This window comes from Halichoerus grypus, chromosome 4, assembly GCF_964656455.1.
Source record: "Halichoerus grypus chromosome 4, mHalGry1.hap1.1, whole genome shotgun sequence".
NCBI classification, from domain to species: Eukaryota; Metazoa; Chordata; class Mammalia; order Carnivora; family Phocidae; genus Halichoerus; species Halichoerus grypus.
In genome coordinates, this window is record NC_135715.1 from 7800106 (window position 1) to 7824336 (window position 24231).

Consider the following 24231-nt stretch of genomic DNA (forward strand, 5'->3'; position numbering starts at 1 on the left):
TCCACAAGAGGATTAACACCTGCCACAGCTCCGATGGTGACACATACTGAGAGAGAAGGCAAGGGAGCTCCCTGATGAATTCACCAATGTCTATGTCCATAAAATTAACTTCCTCAGCCCTACGTCTGTGATTCTCCTCAAACCATTGCAGTATGGAGGCATTCTGTTAGTGAGGAACTTCTCAAAAATGCAGAGAATGTCATTTTATAGAACAAGGGAGTCACTGAGGGAGGGTGGAAGTGGGGCTCACATCACACAGGGGGAGGCACCCCTTTATGGTTTACTCAGGAACACAAAAGCTTCAGGGTGGTTCTTATCTTTGCTGTTTCCCCAGAGCCCTACACTAGCCTCAGTAAATTGAACACTCTTACTCCCAAAGATTCTGGGATATTGATCTAAATTAGTAAAACTCTAATGAGCAAATATCAGATGCTTTGCAGATATAGATAGATGCAGATATACACATGTATAAACACACAGATATATAGATACGTAGAGATTTATATTTTGTAATCTCAGTCCAGGAAAATGAAAGCAATTATGAAAAACAAAACTGAAAAAAACATAGAACTGAAGACATAAAATTCTATTTTATCATTTAAAAAGTCTTTATGTATACATATACATAATGGTGTAGCATTACAAAAGCAAGTGATATAAATTTTTCAAAATACTGGGCTGTTTATGAATTTTACAATTGTCAAAATAATTCCAGAAGTTTATACAGACTTCTTTTATGAAAGCAAGGACCTGAAGAAATACTAGTGTTTTGAGCAATGCATGAATTCAGTAGTGAAATAGAATATATTTGGATATATGGTCTGGTGAAAAAAAACTTTTCCTTTAATATTTAATAATGAGAAGGCAACCTGTTCAAGAAATATATATATATATATGTATATTTAAATATTTATTTATTTATTTGAGAGAGAGAGCACGCACAAGTGGGGGGAGGGACAGAGGGAGAGCGAGAGAATCCCAAGCAGACTTATCACTGAGCATGGAGCCCAACACAGGGCTTGATCCCACAACCCTGAGATCATGACCTGAGCCAAAATCAAGAGTTGGACGCCTAATGGACTGAGCCACCCAGGTGCCCCTCAAGAAATACATTTTAATGGATGGATGCATGAATAAGTGAAGATATTTAGAAAGAAAACCCTTGAGATAGATATGTTTATTTCTAAATATGAATTAGAAATAGAATATTACATATGCATTTTAAAATTTAAATATAACTTTTTCTCTTCTATTCCACTCATTAGAATGGCTGAGACTCTAGATTTAGAGGGGATATCTAGCAATGATATGTGTATGTATGTGTACAAGGATGGATAGATAGATGACAGGCAGACACATACATACATACATACATGGATAGAGATAAATGTGTGTATAAATGTGAGTGTGTATATGAGTGTATACAAATACACACACATACATGGTTTGTATAGTAGGTTTTTTTGTTTGATAGATGCTCTGAACAATCATCTCTCTTGACTATCCTTTTCTGACACTTTATGAGCTCATCCACATCCCTCCCCAAACTCCTGGCTTACTCAGATTCTCTCACAGTTCCTCTGAATTCTTTTATTCTTTCTTTAGATATGTTAATATATTTAATCCTTTAGAGTTAAATCCTGCTGACCCTGGAGGCTTTCAGTCTCTCTAAATTGAATTTTCTTCTTTACATGTTGATTTTACAGTTTAATCTCCCAGGGCAATTTTATTCCCCTTTTACTGGTGCTTGGATGATTCCTCATGTCTAACTCCTGTGCCAATTAGAGCATGGTGCCATAAAAATGCATTGTGTGTTTGAGGAATGGTGAGTAGCCTCCTGGAATTACAAACCAGAAGTACTAGAGGTGGGGGTGGGGTGAAAGGACTGGAATAGTAAATCAAGGATTTATTCAAAAGACTAAGATCATTTGTAATGAACAGTTGGCACCAGTAGATACTGGACTTGGTCAAGGCAGGGTTTTCATGTAGTGCACAGCATAAAGACGGTCACATTTACTATTTTGTCAAAACTCAAATCCAGCAAACCCAAGGTTGCCTTGCATTCAGCCCTACAGAAGTTCATTATTTCTCATAATATTCTTGTGAAGGTAAAGCTAAAAAACCCTGCTTATGTTATATTATTGCAATATTTTTTAGAACAATAATATTTTATGTATGTTCTTTCCCTTTACTCCTTTGTTTTTAAGTATTAGGCACATTCGATATTTCACAATGACAGTGCCTTGAAGATAATGCTTGGTGTGACAGAAATAACTTGATGATTATGAAGAATTTTTTCTGTGTTGATTTTCAACATGTAGCTCAGAGTATAACTCAATTAATAATTAATAAAAAAAATTTAAAATAACTATGTCAAATTAATGATTGGGAAGTCATAAAAGATAGCACTGAGAATCTAAATTTTTCTCAAAATACGCATTGATATTTTTATGGAACACAGTAACACAAATAAAAGTTAATTTTTTGTTTGTTTGAGTTGTAGTGGAGATTTTGTATAGACCAAGGACAAGTATTCAAAATAGTCCTGAACTTTAAAAGCTAAATATTTACATAAAAATAAAGAGATTGCTTCAGGTCATTTAAATTGACTCAATAAATCCATTGACATTTATATCAGATAGAAGGAAAATACAGTATCCCAATTGTTGATGCAAAAATACTATACTTTTTTACTGACATGATCAACCTGGTAAGGAACTCTGAAAAAAAATTACAAATATCTGAAAGAGTTTTACCAAAATTCTACTTGAAAAAATAACATGACGCCTGATGTAAGAACACACAAATCTATTACCTTGAAAAATAAAGGGCTTGGGATTGCAACACGTATTACTTGCCATTAGGGTTGAACACTCCTTGCTGCCAATGCGAGAACTGAAGGAAAGACTCTGAGAGACATACAGAGTTATCAGTAGGAAGGAAGGGAAAATGGTATTTCTCCAAGTGAAGTTAGAGTCAGAAAAGTACTTCAGTGAAAATATGATGGTGGGGGTCTGTACTTATTCTTTTCAACGACTTTTACGGTAATGTTTTACATTTATATAGAAAAATGTGATTTCAATAAGTACCAGCAAGACAGTCTGGGGCTTTAAAAATCAAGCTGCTCTTTCTGCTTGTCACATGGGGACTAATGCTAAAGCTTCTTAGGAATTACTTCATTGACAATTTAGTTCATGATGGGCAGGAAGTACGGAATGCGACTCATTCTCCTGTAACTATATTGACTCTATTCTTACAGCAGCAAAAACAACTTGTTCTTGTGTAGAGCAAACAGATTTATGACCGAAAATAACTCCAATAACAGATATGTTGAGAACAAAAGTGTCAATTTCATATAGTTCCTTTTCTTCATAAAATTGCACTTATAGTCCATCTGAAACATTTTATTTCTCAGTGATATAAAGAAAAATGTAAGATTCAATAGAGCATCATTGAGCCCTAGCAATAGCAGAATAAAAATAAAACCCCTGTCAAACCTACATAGTTTGAAACTTATTTTCTCTATGTCTTAGTTGCTCCCCAGATTTAAGTTTGTTGCCTCAAAAATAGAAAGAAAAGGAGAGGAGCAAAAAGAAGAATTATTGTTTTTGGTAGGAATTGAAAGGACATGTCTTTTCTTGATTACAAAAGGAGTCATCTACACTTATTTGATTTTTTTTTAATTTGAAAATTTAGAGAAAAATTTAGATCTGTTTTGAATATTAAATATGTGTAACTTGGACAAATCTTAATACCTTTCTTTTTTTAATTTAAATTTTAGATAGTTAATATACCGTACAGTATTTGTTTCTGGATTAGAATTCAGTGATTCATCATTTACATACAATGCCCAGTGGTCATCATAACAAGTGCCCTCCTTAATACCCATTACCCATCTAGCTCATCCCTCACCCACCTCCCTCCATGAACCCTCGGTTTGTTTTCTATCATAAAGAGTCTCTTATGGCTTGTTTCCCTCTCTCTCTTTTTTTTTCTTTTCCTCCTTTCCATATGTTCATCTGTTTTCTTTCTTTAATTCCACATATGAGTGTGATCATATGGTTATTGTTGTTGATGCTGCTATAAACACTGGGGTGCATGTATCCCTTCAAATATGTATTTTTGTATCCTTCCGGTAAACACCTAGTAGCGCAATCACTGGATCGTAGGGTAGCTCTATTTTTAACATTTTAAGGAACCTCCATACTCTTCTCCAGAGTGGCTGCGTCAGTTTGCATTCCCACCAACAGTGTAAGAGGTTTCCCCTTTCTCCACATCCTTGCCAACACCTGTTGTTTCTAGTGTTGTTAATTTTAGCCATCCTGACAGATGTGAGATGGTCTTAATATCTTTAATTCTAAAAAGAGCATATCGATATATATTTGTTGTAAAAATAATTGCCTTTATTTTTCAAAAGCCTTCTGAAAATCACTGCGCTTTGACCTGATTGTTCATTTCTAGAAATGTTATCTCAATTAAAACAGAAATGCAGGCCAATATTTATTGGATAAGCCTCATCAAAGAACTACATATAAAGGTGAAAACATAATTTAAACGTCAAATGAGTCATAAATTAAATTATGATTAATCCACACAATTCCTGGAATTTATTTTCAATTTTTTCATTTTCTAAATTAGAAAACTATCTTTAGAGAATTACCTACATTTCTTTTCTCAGTTTCCATTATTCCTGTAAATAAAACCTGTCAGTACTCATTCTAAATGGTTCTCTGGACTCCAGATGGCAGAGGCATAGGCTTCTTGTTTTCCTCCCTCTCCACTTCCTCCCCCCGACTTCCTTCTTCCTCATCCTCCTCCTCTTCCTCTTCGTCTTTGCTGAGATTTCAATCTTTTCTTTTAGCCTATCAACAGTTTCCCTAAAATAAAATAACCTCAACAATTTTACTCAGTAAATCCTTACCCTGCTAAAATTAGGTTGCCTCTAATAATTCACTATAGTAAACAAGGCTGTAAAAAATGCCATGTATACAGTTTCACTCACATGTGGAACATAAGCAATAGTGTGGACAACCGCAGGGGAAGGGAGGGAAAACTGAATGGGAAGACATCAGAGAAGGAGACAAACCATGAAAGACTCTGGACTCCAGGAAACAAACTGAGGGTTACGGAAGGGAGGGGTTGGGGATACGGGTAACCGGGTGACGGGTATTAAGGGGGGCATGTGTGGTGATGAGCGCTGGGTGTTATACGCAACTGATGAATTGTTGATCATCAAAAACTAATGATGTACTATATGTTGGCTAATTAAACATAATTTAAAAAAAGAATGTCATGTATATGATACATGTTTGGTGTGTATGTGTGGTGTGCGTATATGTGTTTGTATGTGTGTTTGTGTGTGTGTAGTGTGCACTATTCAACTATTTACTTGAGATATATCCCTAAATGTGGAATTGCTAGGTTAAATGTTTTAGAGGTTTTTTTATTTGTTTGTTGTTTTTGGGGTTTTTTTTTTTATGTATATGGCAACTGCTTTTTCAGAAAAGTTGTACCAACATACTCTACTACCAAGATGTAAGTACAAATCTCTTACTGACTTGCCATTACTGATCCTAAACCCTCTATTCACTCCTTCTTAATCTAATCAGAAAAAGTCTGATCACTTTTCATTTTGTCTTTCAGCTTTGTTTAGGTGATTTTTGCCCCAGCATTAAACTTTTTATACAGTCAACAGTTTTCTTTTAGTGTTTCCTTAGTATTTAAAAGTTTTGTCCTTTGAAAAATATTTTTAGTATCTCTTATATTTTATTATTTCAGATTTTACATGTAATCACTTTCATGTGGAATTTATTTTGATGTAAGGTTTGCATTAGGAATCTAAATATGCTATTTCTAAATGATTAATTGTTTTCACATCATCTTTTATTAAATAATCTTCCTCTACTGGCCTACCTGCCTCACTAGAATTATATTTTAAATTCTTAATTGTAATTTAGAGAGCTTCTGACCTCTTTTTAATGTATAAGTAATATATCTTAGTGGCATTTGATCTTATTAGACCCAAATTGTTTTTTTTTAACTTTTATTTATTTATTTGAGAGAGATAGAGAAGGAGCAGTGGAGAGGAACAGAGGGAGAGAGAGAGAGAAGCAGACTCTCTACTGTGCAGAAGTCTGATGAGGGGCTCCATCCCAGCACCTGGAGATCGTGACCTAAGCCGGAGGCAGATGCCCCCAAATTGTTTTTTTGTAATGTTCCCTTCATAATCCTGAAATCCTCATATTTAATATAGGCAACTTCACATATATCATAAAATGATAAAATTATAATATAAATGAAAAAAGAGTGATTTACATTAAAATTTTACATCTATGTCTAGATAGATGATAGATGGATGGATAGGTTTTTTTCAAGGCTGAGGCACACTACCCGGAGAGCCAAAATGAAGCGGGTAAGATCTTATATTTACCTGCAACAGTGAGTGCTGGGTATGAGATGGGTGTGAGAAGAGAAGGAACACAATATTTAACTTCATACTGTCAACGTGTTCTTTGAAACACACACACACACAGTTGATTTTCATTACCTATGGTAGTAATGTTCTATAAAGTTGCTATAAACACTAAATTAGCAAATACTAAGCTATTGCTCCTAGGGGAAATATAAAGTTAAGTTCCTGTGATTCTCTGAGCACAAAGTTTTCATCAACTGAAATGCCACTTTTGTTAACGTAAGTTTGTCGGCCAACACCCTTGTTAAAAAAAAATCAGTTTCATCAGCGTAGAAAACCTGTTCTTCCACATAACTTTCTCCTGTATGACACTTAGCAGATATGTAAAAGTTCTTCCAAATCCTCCTGATCTGCAGAACCCTCTTCTCCTGCAAGTCTCACATTTTTCATGCTGTACCACCTTATGAAATGTGGAAGCCGGTCGGCATTAGCTGAGAACGGAGTTTAACATTTTTCTGACTCTGAGTAATGTGTAAATTTCTTTGGTTTTCAGCTTCACAATGATGTTGCCCACTGTAATTCATTTTTAATCAGTTGATGCTCATGAATCCACCAAGTTAGTTGAATTCCCCATCTTTTTCACAGTATTAGCACCCACTGCAGGAGTTAACGTTAGCATTTTGCAGAGCAGTGTCATGTAAAGATCAGCAAATATCCTCTTCATTTCCTGACCATACTGTATTGTTGATTCATTAGCACTGAACTCACCCCCAAGAATATGAGAACTGCACATGTAAACGAAACTTATCTCACTCATATATTTTCTCCATAAGTCGTATCCCAGCCTTCTTATGCTTAAGAATACTAGAAAACACTTTAGCACTATGCTTGGGAGCTATTTTAAGCAGCAAAAACACCAAAACAAAAAGCACCAAAATGCCAAAAAAAAAAAAAAAAAGACCTTAAACAGAGCTGGAAAAGACAACTGGTTTACAATACAAAAGCTGATACAGGAAGGTAGAGTGTTGATGCCTTGTCTCTCCTTAGCTGGGAGCATGCATGTTCCACATTCCAAATTCTTTTACCACTTTTTTACCAGGCACATGTTCCTGAGGAACCATGAAAGCAGTGGAAGCGCTGATTTAAGGTCACAGATAAATGCTAGTGAGTAGGCAAATTCAAAAGAAGTCTACAAATAATGAGGACTGACTATACACCCATCCCCCCTACACGTAAAATAATTATGGATATGGCATCTAACGTACAGACTGATGCAAGCATATTCTATTTGTAACTGGAAAACCATGAGTGGCCTTGCCTTAGGTCGTATGACTGTCAATTACTGTAACTAAGTCTTAGCAATTTCCAAACAAAATAAGGTATCCTTTCCTCGATTTTCATAGTAGTTGCATTTTTTTAAAATTTATTTTATGCATGCAAAATATATTCTGTTTATTTCTTATCAGGCATCTATAAGGCTGCATAGAAGACACCAAACCATTGACTTAGCAACCAGCGTTTTTGTTTTTTTTTTTTTTTTTTAGCTCACAGTTCTATGAAAGAATGATTCAGGCTGGGCTTAGCTAAGTATATCTTTGGGTCTTAGTGCAGTCACTCGCTGGGCTTTGTCACCTGAGCCAAAATGGGCTGGAACAACAACTTTGACTTTGTTCCGCATATTTTACCTGGCAGCAGGTTTGCCCAGGTATGTTCTCATGGGAAAGGGACAAGGGTAGGCAGGTCCAATTACAAAATGCATGTGACACCTGTGTTCCTTCATAGGAAGGACCTATATCCCTATAGCCCACAGCCAGAGCACGTCAGTGAGTAGGGGTTGCAGCATGACACTGGTGAAAGGCCTGGATACAAGGGTTTTGAGGAAATTTTAACTAATTTAAAGGAAATATATTAATGTACTATCTTGGGACGCCTGGGTGGCTCAGTCAGTTAAGCGTCTGCTTTCGGCTCAGGTCATGATCCCAGAGTCCTGGGATGGAGTCCCACATGGGGCTCCTTGCTCAGCAAGGGGCCTACTTCTCCCTCTGCCTGCCTCTGTCTCTCTGATAAATAAATAAAATCTAAAAAAAAAAAAAAAATTAATGTACTATCTGTTTGTAATAACTGAGTTTGTGTTCAGAACGAATATAATTTCAACCTATATTTTGAAATATTTCCAACATTTTTTTTTCCAAATAATATTAGATCTATGAGGAAGAAAAGTTAAAATGGGTATCTTGGGCAAGACAAAACTTTCAAAGAAAAGCAAATTTTATCTTCATCTTAAAACAATTAGATAAAGTAATTATGTTGGTCCTGAGAGATTTGATGGGAAAACTAGTATTTAACTCTGTCAACCTGGTTAAGGGCCTTAACTGTTATGGGTCTCGTCTGAGTGTTTTCATCATTCTCATGAAGACATAAGAAGGAAAAGGATATACTATGAAATTTTAAGTAACCATCTGGAAATCACCTGGAATAAACAAAATATGAATGTTACACCAGGTATGTTCATTTGTTTGTTGCCTGGACCAGATCAGCAGGGGGATGGAGAACTCAGTATCACCCTACAGAGGACATGTAATACGATTTCTGATTTGAGGTTTTGGAGAGTGTTGGTCAGCATGCTGGAATCCTACCATGGATGACCACTGAAGCACTGGGAATAAATGACCTTCCAGTCGCCCCAATTCAAAGCATTTTGGGGCACCTGGGTGGCTCTGTCGGTTACGCATCTGCCTTAGGCTCAGGTCATGATCTCAGGGTCCTGGGATCAAGTTCCACATCAGGCTCCCTGCTCAGTGGGGAGCCTGCTTCTCCCTCTCTCTCTGCCCCTCCCCCCTGCTCGTGCTCTCCCTCCCTCTCTCTGTTTTGCTCTCTCTCAAATAAATAAATAAAATATTTTTTTAAAAAAGCATTTTGCAGGCCTGTGAACTTTAGAGGTCCTTAGGTGTTAGAGGCTTAGATAAGGTCCTGTAGCTGCGTGGTGCCCTAGGTAACTCAGCTGGTAAGTGTTGACGTTGACATTTAAACAGACCAAACACAAGCCTGGTGTCTGAACAACACTTTATTACATCCCAGTATGTTCTACACGTCCTCTGATTTTTGACATTTTGGGGGCATTATTGTGTTTTCTTCCTAATGTTACTATCTTCAGTCACTCTGCAAATGAACATCCTTGTGCATATAAATATCGCAATACCTGAGGTCATTGACATAATTCTCAGATATGAACAGTCCTGAGACTTTTCAAGTTTCGTCAAATTGATTTCTAAAAAGTCTGTACCCTCATTTTTTATTTCCACCAGCAGAGTCTCAGTGTGAGAACCATAAATATTTTATATTATGTCTAACTTTTAAGCACAAAATAGTGAGCTGACTGCTTTGGTCATTTACATATCTCACTATAATTTAGTATACTTGGCACTAATCTATGTACTTATTTTATTTCTTCTTTGGTGAAGTGTCTGTAAAGGTATAGCATGTACTGGAAACTTTCTCAATATCATAATACAGCATTTTTATAAATTGTGACAATTCCGATGTACTTGAGCCTGTTCATTCTACAAATGCTAAAAAGAGAATTTACAAAATTAATTTCTACAGAAAGAAAACAATTATATGATAATTAGGGACAGTCTAACAGTAAGTTATTGGAACGCAGATTGAGTAAAGTTTTATCAACAGATTAAAAAAACAACAGGAAAAATAGCTAACAGTCTTAAAGAAGTGGTTTTAGATAAAGTAGCAACATAATTAAGAAGTTAATATAACTGGGAAAGTTCATTAGAAGAGAAAGTTTATAAGCAAATACACTTGAAGTGGAATTTTCTTTTTAGTCTCTTTGTAATTTAAACTACAGAGAAATCTCCTCTGGGAATAAGCAAGTAAGTACGCAAATAAATGTATACATTGTTTAAATCTATTTTTACATCAAAATGTAAAAGGTAGCAATAGGCAGGTCAGTGTTTTGAGATGTGTCATACATACCTCACAGGCCATTCAACATAAAAAATTACACGGAGAAATGAGGGAATTGTTCAGATAATTGCTAATCAAAAGTATTCATATTGATGCATCTACCTAATTTATTGCAAGATATTAAAGTTTGATTGTTTTGGTGGAGGAAAGGTCATTTAGACATTTTGGACTATGGACGTTTGATGTTTATGGATTTTGCAGAGGAATTAAGAGCATTTTGTTAATAGTTAACGAGTCTCAGAAAATCCATCGGCATTGAATGTGATAAAGCTTGCTGTAACGTATGATAAGATCTTTATGTGCAGGTGGAAACATTTCATTATAGTTCTTTGCTGTCTCAGCTCACGGGGAACAAAGCCCATTGGGCATGCTCATTGAACCAACCAAATGGAATCAATCAAAAGACTCGCATAGCATCTGCAAACATCAGAGAATACAAACAAAGAGAGTGCAAGAAAATGCATCTCAAGGGCTCTGTTTGTATAGGTCTGGCCTCTCTAAGATCCAGCCATGCTCAGTGCACTAGCTGGAGAGGCTCTGCTTAATGCACTGCCTAATGGCTTGGCTCTTCAGACCCGACACACTCCATTGCAGCTCATATGTTATGCTGCCTGTGTACAGAGTACGGGACAGAACTGAAGCAACAATCGCATTCCCAACCCAAACAAACTTAAAAATTAATGCTGCGAAGGGGAGAACTGTATTCTGGATCTCCATGAACTATTATCTGTGCCAAATTAAGGAAATATCAAAGGGGCAATAAAGAGGTATTGTAGGAAATAAAAAAGGAAAAGGGAAAAGCCCCATTGGAGTTGAGTGCTTTAATGGAGGGAAGAATACTTTCCACCCAAAGTGCACTCGAAGCAACGCACGGGAGTCACAGGTGTTTGAACATATGCCTTCAACCACTGATTCGATTCCTTGCAAATTGTTGACCTTTACAAAATTGAAGGCAATTCTCATGTCAAGGTGAAGTATAAATAGAGGCATACAACACAGCCTCTGATTTCAGTGAGTTTGGAAGCTTATAGGGGAATCAAGACAATAATGTTTAGTGTTAATGCAAAGCAAAGATCATTGTGAAAGAATTGTTTAGAATAGAAAAAAATATGCTATTTGAGTTTATAAGTGGAAAAATAAGGAAGAAATCTCAAATTGTTTTCTCTGTTAATATGATAAAGCCCTGTTGCATTATTTTAGTTGGCATTTTGCCTAAAACCAAAAAGCTAAAATTATGCATGCACCCTATTTTATGGAGTAAATGATGATATAGTTAAGAGACCTGAAATATAAATATCTCTAATAATTATGTGCTTGTTCCTTACAGAAGCACACATTTAGCCAGTATTTCCAATTATGTGGTCGTGATGTGTAAGTGCTACCAATTCCATATGGTGCTGGTCATGCATGTACCATCGTTTTGGTTTTCAGTAAAAGAATGAAAACCAGGTGAGAAATGGGTGCTGCTCAGTGATATTGTGCTGCCAGGAAAGATTTTACATGGTATTCAAAACTTTTCACTGGTTTTTAAAGGTAATTATTATTTTTTTTCAATTCTGTGGTTCACACATGCAGAAGTACCCAATCGTCAAATGATCTTTAGCCCACATGATTTATACAAAGTCCACGTGTTACAAGATTCAAGTAGAAACATTCTGCCTGATGTTACATGAACAAGCTCTGAAGGTACAAGTCTCCAAAATACCCATTTTCTTTTAAGGGCTTAGTTGAGTCATGGTCCCAGTGCATTTGAACACATCATGACCTTAGGCTCAACTCTACTTATCTTTTAATTTTTTAAAAAAAATCAGATAGGCATTGTTACAGAATAAAGTATGGAAAATCTGTGTTAAAAGAAACTTCATATATGTTACCCGCTAATAACTATTTGTTTAAATACTTATCAATCTTAAGTCCCCTTTTCTCTTTAACAATATAAACCTTTTTAACAATATCAGTGGAAACTTTAATATGATGCTTGTGCATGGTGTGATCTATTATTACTTACAAGAATATATTTTTGCATTCATATGATATTCATTCTTCCAAAATTTATGCTCCCATAGTTATTTTAATTTGAGAGAAAAGATGAAGTAGTATCAACAATCATTAAATTCAGCTACTATACTTTTGCTTAAATCCAGGAAACAGAAAGCTCTCAGGCAATGAGCAAATTCTCAATATTATTATGTATAATTAGCCTAAGATTAACAGGATTTTTTTTTGTCTCCCTGTAAAAGATTAGTGTTGTTGTTGTTTTTTTTTTTGTTTTTTTGTTTTTTTTTAAAGATTTTATTTATTTATTTGAGAGAGAGAGAATGAGAGACAGAGAGCATGAGAGGGAGGAGGGTCAGAGGGAGAAGCAGACTCCCTGCCGAGCAGGGAGCCCGATGCGGGACTCGATCCCGGGACTCCAGGATCATGACCTGAGCCGAAGGCAGTCGCTTAACCAACTGAGCCACCCAGGCGTCCCAAGATTAGTGTTGTTTTAATTAATTTATTGGCATTGAGCTTATAGAAAATCATAAATTTTTAGGAAAGCAGAATCTTTGAAACAATTCCATTAGGGTAGATTCTCACAGACATTAAGCAAGACACACAGTAATCAAGGATCAGATAAGTATTTTTCCCACCTACTCTCTGGTAGTTTAGATAAGAAGAGAAATGAGACTGTTCATTGCATACTATTTCTTACCAGATGATATTATGCAATGCATTGACTCCTAATACTATAGGACAGGTATCATTGATTCCATTTTACAGAAGAGAATACTAGAGCTTATGAAAGCAAAGTAACAGGATCAGATTCATGCAGAAAAGATGGAAATTAGATTCAGAAACATTGTGATTACACCTGTCTTAACAAACCAAAAAAGACTTTTTAGGGTAATAAAAAATAAGACGTCATGGGGAAGTGTTTGGCAGAGAACTCATAACCAAGAGGATTACATACAAAGTTGAGGCACCTGTGAAAGAAGTGTGTAATTTCTCAGAAATGCAAAGGCAAGGAGGCATCTGGGGATAGAGGAGTGTAGACCATAGCACTTGCTGCTACCCAAAATCCCTAAAGTCTGGTGTAGTAAATACAGAAAGCAAATTGTATTCATAAGGGAGAGTTTTCTTATTTAGAATAAACAGGAAAATGGACCCGTTCTTCTGGTAACTTCCTTAAGCAGGAGAACACATTCAGTAATGAGAAATAGATTTCACCTATGTGCATTCACTGTCCACCTGGTATTAGTGGTTGGGATCATTAGTGGAAATAGATTGTAAAGCAACATACTTAGCACTCTATATGTGCATAAATTCCCCATATGACCTTCAAAAGTGCTAGAGAATAGACACAGAGTATGAATAAATCGATGATGACTCTCAAGTAATTTTGATATATAAAATATGCAGTTTCATGTATATATTTGTCACTTTTAATGTAGATGTTTGTGCTACTGAAATGAGTATTTCCTAAACTGTAGTGTTTGTGTTTATCTGCAGAAGAGCTTTCTAAAAAGATAGATTTCTGAGCCTCCATTAATTCAATAAACTAGGTATGGCTCATGAGCCTACCTACATTTTAAAAGGGCTTAGGACCTTCCATTTTAGGAGTCAATTAATAAAATAAAAATATTTTAAAACACTGTTTCAGTATTTTTTTTCTCTTAAAACAAGGCAAAATGCATACTACCACTGAGAAAACTCAGCAGCCCATTGTTGACCCCATATCCTCCTCCACTTACTGTCACATTTCTTTGCTCCCCTTCACAGGAAAATACTCTTGGCAGATTTTCTAATATGCTGTTCCACTTTCTTGCATTCCATTTACTGTTAATTAATTCTAGTTTGGTTTCTAACTTTAGTACTCTATTGAAACCCTTTAGTCAAGACCACCAATGGCCACTTGTTAAATCTCTTGAAACCAAATGACACCATCTTCTACAACCTCTCTCAAGCTTTTAATAGTTGTGACTGCTCCCTCATTTCAGAAACACTTTCCTGTTTGTTTTTTGTGAAACGAAGTTGGGCTTCTCTGTTATTTTCCCATCAGGCTATTTATCCCTTGTCTCATTTTTCCTGTTCACCTCCTTTCTTTTATGTATGAATGATACTGGTTTTTTTGCTTTCTGAAACTTATATAAATGATCCATCTTTGCAACTACAAAGCGCGGGGCTCCATCTCAGGACCCTGAGATCGTGACCTGAGCCAAAATCAAGAGTCAGAGGCTTAACCAACAGAGCCACCCAGACGCCCCATGGCAAGGCAGTTTATTCTTATATTTTATATGTAACACAGAATATAGAAATGTATATGATAAATGGTTGCTTGATACATATAGTAATGAATACATGCATATGTTTACATGTAACAATAGTTACATAAATATCACCTATGGTACTAAAGAATTGCTTATTTATGATCGTTCTTTGAAGAATCACTAGTGTCTTGTGGACATAAACCAAATCTTCCACATCCTTTATATATTTCTTACTACAACTGCATTGTTGTACTTTTGGCTCTCTGAAGGTTCTACAGTTCATAGATGTCTATGAGATCCTTTCAAAAAGAAATATATTGTGGTAAAACAAATTTAGGCTTTATAGTCAGAAAGACCTCTGTTTTACGCATGCCTCCTCAAATTTCTTGATACATACATCTGGAAAAATAACCTGGCTTCATTGTCTGATTATCACTATTTAAAAGAGAACATCAGAGTAACTAGTAAGGACATTGTCAAGAATAGATAGACTATGTGCATAAAAAGTATCCAGGGGGCACCTGGGTGGTGCAGCTGGTTAAGAGTCTAACTCTTGATTTTGGCTTAGGGCGTGATCTCAGGGTCGTGAGATCAAGCCCTAGCTCTGGCTCCACATGGAGTCTGCTTAAGATTCTCTCTCCCTTTCCCTCTGACCCTCCCACTGGTTCTCTCTCTCTCTCAACAAATAAATAATCTTTTTTAAAAAAAGTATCCAGCACATGAGGTGTCAACAAGCAATCACTGTTAAAACCATTCATGATTCATCACTGGTGTTTTAAGAGAAAAGAAAAGGTTAAGTAGCAACTGGCTAGGTCACTAGCGGCAGGAACAAGATGGCAGCCAGACATGAGTCCATCCAGTGATCTTTCAAATATACCCCAGGTTCTACGGCCCTCCCAATCTGTCAGCATTGTGAGTACTATAATAATACCTTCTTTTTTGCACCTACTCAATCTCTGTGCAACGATTCACTTGCTCTGTGGCCTTGGACATGAAAATAAACCTGTCTGGGTCTCCATTTTCTCATGTATAAAATATAATAGTCATATTGTGGTCAAACTGTTTCACTCATGTAAAGCAGTTAGTATAGTATCTGAGAAATATGTGTGCTCAATAAACTATAGCTACTATTATCCATGCTCTTATTAGAAGTATGAGCTGGGCTCTATACCAAATACCCTATGTATACTGTCATTAATTCTCACAGATTCTGTGGAAAAGTAATTTTTCCCCATTTCAAGATGAGAAAACTGAGGCATTAAGAGGCTAAATGTTTTACTCGGGGACATATAGCAAATAAATGACAGAGCTGAGGTCTGAAGCAAAGTCCAATCTTTTTTCCAAACCTGTACTAACAAATAACCTGGGCAGCTTGCCACAGTTATAATGGTCTCTATTTGGAAATCTTTAAAGCATAATTTTTAAGTGTTGAGATCTTGTGTCCTTTTTAAAAATCCATATATCTATTCCTGAGGTTTAGGAAATATAAGCAGAGCGTCATTTATTCTTGACATTCACACACATCCACAGCTTATGAACCTGGTGCTGTGGTTCCATTTTGTAGATGAGGAACTGAAACAGATGAATTTCATGTTTTCCCAAGGGTAGATGGTAGTTGTAATGAAAATATTAGTAGAAGCTACAGTTTAATTTCTTATTGTCAAACACTTTACTAACACTTCCCATACATTAACTCCTATCATACTTCTAAAAGCTTGTTGAAGGATGATTCGTACTTTACGGAGGAAGAGCCAGATTCTAAGATACTATGAACCTTGCTCAAAATCACACATCAGTTATGTGACAGAATCAAGACTCAAATCTAGGTTTGTCAAATTTCAAAGTCTTTGCTTTGACAGTTTTGTAATAGTGGTTCCTACTTACGTCAGTGAACAAGTATTCAGTTAAGACTCAGAAAGTCACGTAGCCTAGCACAAAGATGAGCTGATTCTTGCTTGGAAAATTTTAGGAACAGATAATAACCTTCAGCATCTTGAGTTATAAACTAACTTCCGTGTGGTCCCCATAGAAGGTCTGATTTAGAACACCGCTCCTTGTTAATGGGCCTTCCAAGAAGAGTCAATTGTCTATGGCCTGCCAAGTACTTAAATGAATTAACTTGCTGGGTGAAGTTATTTTCTAATGTCAAGGTGTCCTGGAGGAGGAAATGAGGTAGAAAATGATAATGCTTAACCCTTGCATAAAAGCTGTCACAGTGACATTAGACCCTATCTTAGACTGTGTTTGAAAGATTTGGGTTTAGAGAATAAGTAAAATAGTGCCACTTGCTGTTCTTTCCATGGAAAACAAAGGTGAGACATAAGTTTTTATTGTCAAGGGAGAGAAATACAAGAAGGGAGAGAAAAATCACCATCATATTTAGGACTTCCAGCATGGATCTTTTTTAAAGAGGAACTCCTTAAATTTGAGAATGCCAGCACCAAAAGGCTGGTTTCAATCTGAAGACATTTCGTAAGACCATTAATTTCATATTTCGTATTTCCTAACTGACCTACCCGTTCTCTTTGGTTAGGCACCATCAGTTTTTCAAAAAATACCAATGGGGTTTTATTAGTTAAAATGCTTGGGCTATTGTGGCCTTTCTGTAAGTGCTAAAGAGAAGTAGTTGTTCAGATAAACATCAAAATGGTGAATTGCGGTCTTTTTTTTAGAAACCTTTTTTCTAACTTCTTTGTGCACCCTGCCTCAATTTCTATTAAATCAAATCCACTTCCTCTAAAGGCAGAGTATGCTAAAAGCACTCAAGGAAGGATCAACTTGTAAAATGAATGGAACTATTCATTACTTTCAAGTATAAGTACACAGAGCAATGAGAGAATGCACTAAATTGGGGGTGAAAAGTCCACATACACCCAGCTAACAGCTCATCTTCACATTAGCAAAAGAACTTTTCTATTCTTTTTCCTTTGGGGGAGGTACTAGTATTTCTTTCTCAAGGATAATGAACCATGTGCATTCAACTAGACTTTAAAATATGTCCAAGTAAGGCAATCTTGGAAAATCAGTGTGACACCTTTTCTTTTTATTTTAGAGTATTTTTATTACCCAACGGGAAACCCTTCATCCATTCTCATTGTTTAAAAATGTTTATGTCTTATATTGAGGTAAGTAAACAAATGGCAGAAATGTTAAGGAACTGAAGTGGAAGTCAAAACTCACAGAGGTGTCTCTTTTGAAGTAAATTCATTGTATAGTATATTACAAGGAAATTGCATATAAAGAACAATTTTGAGAAGTTTCTTAGGGAACTGGGAAAGTAGACTTTTTTTGGTATGTTATGAGCATATGTACCATACTCATATGCCCAAATCCTTGTCCTGCCCATTTCCAATGCTAGTCTTATTTCATATGTCTCTAGGATGTGCAGTACCCCAGACGTGCATGATCTATAGTGTATCGTAGTCATTTTCTGGGCTAGAGACAAGACAGATGATGTGACCTTCTTGACACTCCAACTGCTCCAGGCTTGAGTATATGCACAATTCTGGATCCTAGCTATAACCACAGCCCTGGCCCTTGCCTCTCAGAAAAATACAGCAGGATGAAAACGAGCTGATATTTTTGTAGGAATAATCCTAAATTTATTGCCATTACTTAAAACAATTTAATGAGTTTATTAGGGTAAACAAATTATTTATAACACACTAAGAACTAAATGCAACTCACTCATGTGTCAGGCCACTGAAGGTGGGACCAAAGAGCTAACGTAGGGGCATAACCAGATGATGGCTGTCACTGTCTCTTCAATCCCTGCCCGCAAACAAAAACCTTAACTCTAGACTTAAATCAGGGTGAGTCTCTGAATGATAAGGGGACCCTGGCTTTGAGATAGCTACAATTCAGAGATGAAGTTCAAGTTGTCCATAAAATTGGCATAAAGTGCAACATATTAATACTAATTTGAGTTGACCTTTATAGATATAAGCCAATGCTCCTAAATTATAACAGAAAATCTGTAAATATGCATTTCTTGCCTAAGCAAAAGTAAACTATAGATGTCATGACACCAAGGAGGAAAATATTCCTTCTGGAATCATCTTCCTGCTCTTGCCAAGCCGTGTCCCAGGAAGGACCTATCGTTTCTTTAAGTTACTCCTTACCAGAAAGTTAGGCTGGGCCATGTCACAGCCAGGTCACTAGGAAGACAATGGAGTTTAAGCGCAAGATGGAGCAGAATACCCCAAGCAACAGCAACATATTATTTTACTCGTTGTCTGATGGAAATGTTAAATTTTACACAGATTTTTTTTTAAGATCTCATTTATTTATTTGACAGAGAGAGAGAGCACAAGCAGGGGGAGGGGCAGGCAGAGGGAGAGGCAAAGCAGGGAGTCCAATGTGGGGCTTGATCCCAGGACCCTGAGATCAGGACCTGAGCCCAAAGGCAGATGCTTAACTGACTGAGCCACTCAGGTCCCCCTTTTATGCAGATTTTTTAAAAAATATTTATTTATTTTTGAGAGAGAGAGAGAAGCAGAGGAAGAGGAAGAGAAAATCCAAACAGACTGCACTGAGCACAGAGCCCGACCTCATGACCCTGAGATCACAACCTGAGCTGAAACCAAGAGTCAAATGCTTAACAGGCTGTGCCAACCCAGGCGCCCCTTAGGCAGATTTTTTTAAAAAGAAAATAGTGCAAGGGGCACCTGGGTGACTCAGTCATTAAGCGTCTGCCTTCAGCTGGGGTCATGGTCCCAGGTTCCTGGGATCGAGCCCCGCATCAGGCTCCCTGCTCAGCGGGAAGCCTGCTTCTCCCTCTCCCTCTCCGCCTGCTCGTGTTCCCTCTCTCGCTGTCTCTCTCTGTCAAATAAATAAATAAAATCTTTAAAAAAAAAAAAAGAAAATAATGCAAGGCCAAAGTCTTAAGTAGAAAAAAGTGACTATTGAACTTCCTAGTATAATATTTATAACATTCCAGACTATTTCAAAGATGATCACAATTTTTGAAAATACTTAACTTTAATTTTCATTCACTACCTAAAACTTTTAAAAGTAATTATTCACATAATATTGCTGGGAAAGAAAGCACATCCTAAATTCAAAGAAAGAAAGATTTTTTTAGGGGTGGGTGGCTCAGTCACTTAAGCGTGGAGCCTGCACTGGGTGTGGAGCCTGCTTAAGATTCTCCCCTCCTACCCCCTGCTCTCTCTCTCACTCTGAAAAAGAAAAAAAAAATTATATTTAAAAAAAAATTTTAAAGATTTTATTAATTTATTTGTCAGAGAGAGAGAGCGAGCACAAGCAGAGGGAGCGGCAGACAGAGGGAGAAGCAGACTCCCTGCTGAGCCAGGAGCCCGATGTGGGACTCGATCCCAGGACTCTGGGATCATGACCTGAGCCGAAGGCAGACGCTTAACCAACTGAGCCATCCAGGCATCCCCCCCCAAAAAAGATTTTTTTTTTTAAGTGAATAAGAAGATTGCAGTCATTGGTATAAGGACTCATCTTAAAAGTATTTTAGACATATTTTTTAAAGAGTCATCATATATTTTATTTGCATTAAAATATTTAAACATATGATTATTTTCAGGAGCATATTTTTTACATGCTCTTTGGTAGACAGCAATAATTATAGTTTAGCCCCTAAGGTAACTATTATTCACCTGTTTGTTACATGCCTGGGGCTGTTATTCACAGCCTTTAAAAGTTTAAAGTTTAAAGCTTTTTTCTCTACCAGTCCTCAATATTATAGTAAATAAATGGAAATTCCTTCTTTGGTCCATAGTTTCCTCCTATTTTATAACCCTGTGGCTATGAAGCTTTCAAGTGCAGAGAGGATTTATTTCTTTAGGAGCTAGTGCACTATTTATGGCCTTTCATTCACCATTCAAATGTAAAAATACTGCACTTAAGATAGATCCAGTTATAAGGCTAGTTTTGACAAGCCTGATTAGTGTGTTCTGAAAAGAATTTATGTAAGATGAGCCTTTGTCGTTATCTTTTTTTTTTTTTTTTTTGGTTGTGTGTTTTGTTGTGTTTTTAATAGACATCTTTGAAAGAGATTGGAAAATGTAACATTTAGGAAAGAAATAAAACACAGTTCAGAGAGAAGTAGATTATTTATAATTTTAAGTATTCAAAATCATCTTTCATGTGGATTATATTTGTTTAAAAAAACTATTATTTCCAATTGTTTTTATTTATGGAAATACTGATTTACAGATAAATTTGGTCACCCAGTACATTTCTTCTTTACCAGAAAAAAATATATGCATGAGACCAAGACTAAATATTCTATTAACTTATCAATTAAAACTACTAGCTATTAAAATGAATATTTCTTAAAAACTTTTGAAATGAAATTTAAAATATTTCTTCCTAATTTGCATAAGCTAACTTTGCCTGTTCTAATACCACTTTCAAGATACATTTTCAACTCTGCTCTTCATTTATTTTTGCTCATTAAGCCCTAGGTCCCAGGATGGTGTTTCCTTCATGCACATCACTGTTAGAGAGATTTCATGCCCTTTAAAGCTGGACAGGTTATACATTTCATTCCTATCCAGTGCTTTCTTTATGAATGAATAACTCAAGGCACAGAGTATCATTATATCACTGCACTTACCACTGATTCGTACGTAAGACTTGGGGTCTTCAACCCGTGCATTAACCTTTATTTAATTTCAGTGTTAGCACACAGTAATAGCTCTGTAAGAAGCATGGTACTGGGAATAAGGCATTCTTGAGTTGGCAGCTGGGTCTACGCATGCGTAGATGTATCGATTAAGGAATGAACAAATGAATGTATGCATGAGTGAAGGTATTCAGATTTTTTTTTATTATGTTATGTTAATCACCATATATTACATCATTAGTTTTTGATGTAGTGTTCCATGATTCATTGTTTGTGCATAACACCCAGTGCTCCATTCAATACGTGCCCTCTTTAATACCCATCCCCCACCCCCTCCCCTCTAGAATCCTCAGTTTGTTTCTCAGAGTCCATAGTCTCTCATGGTTCATCTCCCCCTCTGATTTCCCCCTCTTCATTTTTCCCTTCCTACTATCTTCTTTTTTTTTTTTTTTTAACATATAATGTATTATTTGTTTCAGAGGTACAGGTCTGTGATTCAAAAGTCTTACACAATTCACAGCTCTAACCATGAAGGTATTCAGATTTAACCAGAGAAGGGAAACGGTATTTGCACAGAGAACAGAAATAATCTTCTAGAAGTGGTCTCTAAAAGGTCCTGATCTGGTTCACTGTGAAATCTCTTAAGCTGAAATCAGATTTCTATCTCAATGACAACTTGTCTTCTTGGCTTACTGTTCTCTGAAATGTCAGATCAAATTTCCCAGAAGGCATGTTTGTTTACTCACAGCACTTGTCCTTCTGTGCCAAGTTGTCAGCCACCTTGGTTTTGGTGCATTTCCTTAATTCCAAATATCTAAACCTGTGGTCTAATCTCCCCTTGTTATCTTAACTGTTAATTGTATTATTGACTTTTGATAAGTATCTTGCCTAAGAATGATTCCACTCTTCAGTGTGACAGAAATAAAGTATTTTCCTGATAAAACAAAATGATCTGATAGATAATCTTATTTTTGGTTCAGTCTCAACCCAAAGCATCAACCCAAAGCAAAGCATAACTTGAACCCCGTGCTGCTTTTGCATAGAGGTATAAATTAAAACATACATATATATATATTTTTTAATGTAAAATGCCATTCTGTAAAAGTTATCCTTTTCATGCTACAATGATTGGACTATAAGTCACTCAAATGGAAAATAAACAAACAAAAAAGTTTAACACTGGTTAAATATATAAGACTTTTGAATCTGAAAAAGTCCGGTTCGAAGCTAGTTCTACTATCTGTGTGACCTCAGTCAAGTTATTGACTTCAGTTCATCAATCTCTAGAACAGTTTGAATAATTCCTTTCCAGAAGGGCTGTGAAAATCAAGGGAAATAATAGAGCACAATCCCTGTCAGGAGACAGAATGAACGATGACTATGAAAACCATTTTTAATTATTAGAGGTTAAGACAAAATTTACCAAAAAACATAGTGAAGACATAAATAACATATTATGGGAGAGGATAATATATATCAATAATCATAAGCACAGTAAACTGTGTCTCTTAGCATTTTTGCATTACATAGCAAAGACCCAGCGTGGACTCAGGACTGTTGATTTTTGATCGTATACACAAAAGTCAGGGAAAGTAGGAAAGACAAAATGGGTTAGTGGATGGTAGGTCTGGTCAGGAAACTCCTGTTAAATCTTTAGAGTCTAGGGACACCTGGGTGGCTCAGTCGTTAAGCGTCTGCCTTCAGCTCAGATCATGATCCCAGGGTTCTGGGATCGAGCCCCTTGTACGGCTCCCAGCTCAGAAGGGAGCCTGCTTCCCCCTCTGCTTGCTGCTCCCCCTGTTTGTGTTCTCTCACTCTCTCTCTGTGACAAATAGATAAATAAATAAATCTTTAAATAAAAACCTCTTGAGTCTATAAAGGAGACATGTGGGGATAGCTTTCAGGAACTTCACCTGAACAATAACACAGTTTAGTGAAGGCAGGCCGATCTTGACATAGTTATTGCCTAATATATTTCATTAAAAAGGATTCTTACACCAAGGTAAAACTTTGCTAAGTAGTAGAAAGAGGGAATCTAAGATTATTATCAAGGGTAAAAAAAAAAAAAAAAAAAAAGGTGCAGATACCCTGTAGAAACACGATTTTTACAGAAAGGGAGTATAGAAACATGTCTCGCCCCATTAAAGACTGACTCTCTTGATGACTTCGGGCCAAATTAGACATTAAATTTCGTAATGGTACTAGGTAGGGCACACTTTAAATGTATATATTTAAAAATATGATAGCTTTTTTTATCTTTAAGGCTTCTTTAAATACCCCTATGCTTTTCTTTGTTTTAAGTAGGTGCACATGAGATGCATTACATGAATGATTTGCTGCAAGCTGTTTCACTTCAGATTGATGCTATATATAAAATGAAGACATTCATACTTACTGATTGTATAGAGCTCAGAGGACACTTGAAGGAGCACAAGAATTTCTTTTCCTCCTTAGGAAAAATTCACTATGACTGTGAAATATTTTTGCTAGGTCAGTATCAATCCATACCTCAAATGACACTAAAACAACCTCCACTCTGAAAACATAGGCTTTGTATGGGGTAGGTTTTATGTGTTCGATTTACTATTTTTTCAAGGTTGGACCACCACAAATGAGACTTTTATGAACAAAATTCCTTCAGTGCTCCCCACAAAGCCTATGAAATGAAGCCATACTCCTCAGCAGAGAACTCAGTAGCTAACCAGTGTGGTTCTAATCTAGTTTTTCAACTATGTTTACTTCTATTTCTCTACAGAAAACCTCTAGAATACATTAGTTTTATTCATTTTCACTTGCAAATGACTGATGCCTTCCTTTGTGAGAACCTCTTTTAACTTTCCCGAGCGCCCCAACTTTCTTGTAATGTTCTTCCTGTCTTTCATTCTTTCCCACCTCTTTCTTTCTCTGTCTCTCCCTCTTCCTTCCCGTCAAGCATCATTCACTTGTTTTTGACGAAATATTCTGCACATAAAAAAAGTATAGAAAATAATTTGCAC